The 5,191-nt window shown below is 47.3% G+C and overlaps 1 long non-coding RNA gene across 1 annotated transcript; it reads right to left on the reverse strand.

Annotated features, from left to right (window-relative positions):
• Positions 1 to 1,024: 1,024 nt before the first annotated feature.
• LOC119273363 lies at positions 1,025 to 4,160 on the reverse strand. The gene is made up of 2 exons (XR_005134836.1): positions 3,864 to 4,160; positions 1,025 to 1,237 (listed from the first exon to the last, which is right to left on the reverse strand). It is a non-coding gene; the product is annotated as an uncharacterized LOC119273363 (long non-coding RNA).
• Positions 4,161 to 5,191: the final 1,031 nt, after the last annotated feature.

Genomic DNA, 5,191 nt, shown 5'->3' on the forward strand with positions numbered 1-5,191 from the left:
TTGGCTGCCATTGAGAGGGCCCCGTCGGCTGTGCCCCATCATTGTTGGCGAAGCTGACGAGGCTCTAGATGGTGGCACACTAATCCATCTTCTCCGGATCCGGAGGAAAGTTCAGTAGTAGCTCCTCCTGCACTAGCGCCACCGCTGGCGATGTGGGCATGACTAGGCGCAAGGACTGAGAGGTGGCTCGACTTTTGTGCAACCCAGAAGGAGCTCCATATCTATCCTGCTGCCGCGGCCGATGCTCTCGAGGGGTTTGACATGGCGGCAGGCCATTGCTACTTGTGAGTTGCGTTGGAATTTCCTCGAAGAGAAGAGGATGATGCAATACAATAGAGATAAGTATTTCCCTTAGTTAAGAACCAAGGTTATCAATCCAGTAGGAGAACCACACAACACCTCGTTAGCAGCACCAGCACACAGAATAATAAATCCTTGCACCCAACGTGAACAAGGGTTTGTCAATCCCTCGTCGGTTAATTGCAAAGATTAAATTGTGTAGTGATAGATAGATAGCACAAAAAATACAACATAAAATAAAGTAAATAAAATTGCAGCAATGTATTTTTAGGATTTTAATATAGGATAAAAGTAGATCCCGGGGCTATAGATTTCACTATAGGCCTCTCTCTTGAAAATAACATATGGTGGGTAAACAAATTACTGTTGGGCAACTAAAAGAAGAGCAAATAATCATGATGATATCCAAGGCAATGATCATGTATATAGGCATCATGTCCGAGACAAGTAGACCGACTCCTACCTGCATCTAATTACTCCACACATCGACCGCTATCCAGCATTCATCTAGAGTATTAAGTTCATAAAGAACGGAGTAACGTGTGACACCCGTGATTTGACCGTACACTAATCATACACGCAAACGTGTACGATCAAGATCAGAGATTCACGGGAAGATATCACAACACAACTCTAAAAATAAAATAAGTCATAAAAGCATCATAATACAAGCCAGGGGCCTCGAGGACTCGAATACAAGTGCTCGATGATAGACGAGTCAGCGGAAACAACAGTATCTGAGTACGGACATAAGTTAAACAAGTTGCCATAAGATGGCTAGCACAAACTGGGATATAGATCGAAGGAGGCACATGCTTCCTGTCCGGGATCCTCCTAAACTACCCCTGGTCATCGTCGGCGGCCTGCACGTAGTAGTAGGCACCTTCAATGTAGTAGAAGTCGTTGAAGGCGGCATCTGGCTCCTAGGCTCCAACATCTGGTCGCAACAACCGGGTATAGAAAGGGGAAAAAGGGGGAGCAAAGCAACCGTGAGTACTCATCCAAAGTACTAGCAAGCAAGGATCTACACTACATATGCATTGGTATCAATGAAATGGATAGTATCCGTGGTCTGAACTGCAAGCCAGAATAAGAGAGGGATAGCTAGTCCTATCGAAGACTACGCTTCTGGTAGCCTCTATCTTGAAGCAGTAGAAGAGAGTAGATGGTAAGTTAACCAAGTATCATCGCATAGCATAATCCTACCCGACAATCCTCTCCTCGTCGCCCTGTTAGAGAGCAATCACCGGGTTGTATATGGCACTTGGAAGGGTGTGTTTTATTAAGTATCTGATTCTAGTTATCATGAGGTCGAAGTACAACTCTGGGTCGTCCTTTTACCGAGGGACACGACTATTCGAATAGATAAACTTCTCTGCAGGGGTGCACCACATAACACAACACGCTCGACCCCTCTGGCCGGACACACTTTCCTGGGTCATGCCCGGCCTCGAAAGATCAACACATCGCAGCCCTACCTAGGCACACTACAGAGTCAGCACGCCGGTCTAAATCCTATGCGCGCAGGGGTCTGGGCCCATCGCCCATTGCACACCTGCACATTGTGAACGCGACTGAAAGTAGACCTAGCCCCCTTAATACAAGCGCAGGCTTACGGTCCAATCCGGCGCGCGCCGCTTAGTCGCTGATGTCAAGAAGGCTTCGGCTGATACCACGACGTCGAGTGCCCATAACTGTTCCCGCGTAGTTGGTTAGTGCGTATAGGCCAGTGGCCAGACTCAGATCAAATACTAAGATCTCGTTAAGCGTGTTAATTGATGTAACCACGGACGCCGACCAGGGCCAGGCCCACCTCTCTCCTAGGTGGTCTCAACCTGCCCTGTCGCTCCGCCACAAAGGTCCACTCAGAGGGCCGTCGGGACAAACATCCTTTTGGTACCAATCCGTGAATCACTCACGGGTACTCTATGAGCCGACCCGAATTTAGTCACCAAGTATAACATATTATGTATATAAGTATATACCCGTGATCACCTCCCGAGTGATCACGGCCCGATAGTATAGCTTGGTAGACGAACAAGAATGTAGGGCCACTGATGAAATACTAGCATCCTATACTAAGCATTTAGGATTGCAGGTAAAGGTAACAACAGTGGTAGCAAAGACAGGATATGCATCAGAATAGGATTAAGGGAAAGCAGTAACATGCTACACTACTCTAATGCAAGCAGTAAAGAGAATGAATAGGCGATATCGGGTTGATCAGGAGGGGGGGCTTGCCTAGTTGCTCTGGCAAGGAGGGGTCATCAACAACGTAGTCGATCGCCAATCGGGGCACCAGCAGCGGCGTCAGTCTCGTAGTCTACCGGAGAGAAGATGGGGAAGAAACAATGAATACAATGCAAATAGATGCATATCGATGCATGACATGGCAAGTGACGGTGCCAGGTGTGCCGTAACACGGTAGGTGGTGATACCGACGAAGGGGGAAAAACATCCGGGAAAGTATCCCCGGTGTTTTGCGTTTTCGGACAGTTGAACCGGAGGAGAAAAGTTGCATGTTCACTATGATAGGGGTGTGTGGCGGACGAACGGGCTACGTATTCGAATTTGTTTCGTTGTTCTGAGCAACTTTCATGTACAAAGTATTTTCATCTGAACTACGGATTATTTTATATTAATTTTCAAAGTTTTAATATATTTCTGACATTAGTGTATTTAATTAAATTCAAATTATTAAATAGCTATTTCGTTAAGTGCACCCAGTATTACACCCAGTTAGAGACTGACTGGTGGGTCTAGTCAACTGCTTTCTCAGCAGTCAAAGTGGCCCAGATCAACAATGAACAGTGTAGGTGGGGGCCATCTGTCATTGGCTAGGTGATACACAGTCAGCACTTTGACTGGTCAAGGAGGGGCCACATGTCATAGACAATGGCAATATTAACAGAGTTTATTTAAACTAATTAACTTAGTTTGCCAGGGTGGGGCCTAGTGGTGAGTGGGTCAAATTACTAACAAATTTTATTGGAGTTAAACCTAATCGATACAGTTGCATGGCCCACCGCCAGTGGCTATCAGGATTAGTTTAATTAGTCTGTTAATTATGTCTGTAATTAAATAGGTGTGGGTCCCGTTTGTCAGGGGCATAGGGCGTCATTAGTAGCTGGGTTAATGGTGCTACGTCAGCGCATTGGTGTTTAGTCGCCGGCAGCCACAGTACACGGTGGAGGCTCGCCGGAGTTGTGTTCCGGCGACCATTCGGTCACCCACGAGCATCAGTAGGACGAGCGCGTTGGCGCACATCGAGTTGGGCTAGTGGTTGGTACTGGAGGTGCCGGGATGGACGCCAGCGACGAGGTCTAGCGGCAGCCGAAACAAGCGCTCGACGGATCCGGTGAAACAAGAGATTGTGTGAGGAAAACGGCCAGGCTACATCCTGGGGCCTCCACGAACATGACGGTAGCAGCATTTCGTCCAGCGGTTAATGACAGCGGCGACAACGAGCTTGGCCGCGGCGGCATGGCCACGACCGGCTCTCGGCTTCGGTTACGGCTAGCTAGGCGAGGCAGGGAAGAGAGGGGAAATAGGGCGGCGCTTACATCGATGATGAGGAACAGCTCGGGGCAGCCGGAGGGAGACGACGGCGCGAAGTAGGCCGGCAAGAGGAGGCGCGAGCGCCATGGCTGGAGGTCAAGGTTGCCGGCGGGGCATCGGGCGCGGCACGGAGAAACAGGGCGCCGGGAGCTGTTGGGTCAGCTTGGCCCGTCGGCGGTGGAAGGGGCGCGCGCGAGGAGGCTCGAGGCGGTCGCTGGCGGCCATGGGGATCAGGGCGAGAAGCTCCTCTCCCCTGTGTGTGCGTTGTGTGGTGGCGGCGGTGTGGGAGGACGAGAGAACGAGGTGGGATCGAGCGAGGGATTCAGGTGAGGCCTAGGGTTATAGCAGGGGAGGGGGCCGACCTGGTGGGCGGCCTGGTGGCCCAAACGACCCACGGGGAGGGGGCAGGCTTTTGTCTTCTTTTTATTTAATTTTTTGGTTTATTTTCTTTTATCTATTTTCTTTTTACTGTTTTATTTTATTTTCTATTTACTATAGTTTTATAAAATATAAAATTAGTTCCTAAAATAGTGTTACTACTTATGCTAATGCCACAATAACTTGGACTCCCAAATAAATTAGTTTAATATTTTATATATTATAAAAAACATTTAATTATTGGTTTTAGCTATTGATTTAAATAGTTTAGTGCATTTAAACATTTTATAAAGACTTGGTTTCTCCACCAATATATCTTGTGAATTATTTGTCACAATAAGAACATTTTAGTTTTGACTTTTGAAAACTTTAATTGTTTGACTTGTTTTTGAATTTGGATTTTGAATCGATTTTGAACTAACGCGAGATTAGCAACAGTAACGGAGGTGACGTGACATCATTAGTAGAGGTTCACTGTAGCTTAATTATCCGGGCGTCACAAATCTCCTCCACTACAAGAAATCTCGTCCCAAGATTTAAGAGGTAGAGTAAGGGGAAAGATGTGGTTACGAAAATCTATCGAGTCTTCTCGGTCTTGGTTGCTTTTCTCGAAGAGGTCGATCCATAGCGTTGATTTCTTCATTCCTATGCATCAATGCATCATGATGAAGTTGTCGCCCTTTCTTCGGGAACTCATCGTACTTACAAAGAATAAGGGGGGTATTTCGAAAGAACGGCTACAAGGTTGACTATCTGGTTGATAACATCGGGGAAGGTGGCGGAAAGTAACTCTCGAATGGAAACTTAAGAAAATATAGAGAGAAAAGTAAGGAGGTATCATGGGAAGTTTCGGGCGGGCAGGCAATCGTTCGATGCCTGAAACAGGGCGTGAAAGGGTTCAGAGCAATGAGAATAAGTATTGTGTCTGATACTAGAATCAGTGATCTTTCGGAAG

The sequence above is a fragment of the Triticum dicoccoides genome, chromosome 1A (genome assembly GCF_002162155.2).
Source record: "Triticum dicoccoides isolate Atlit2015 ecotype Zavitan chromosome 1A, WEW_v2.0, whole genome shotgun sequence".
NCBI lineage: Eukaryota > Viridiplantae > Streptophyta > Magnoliopsida > Poales > Poaceae > Triticum > Triticum dicoccoides.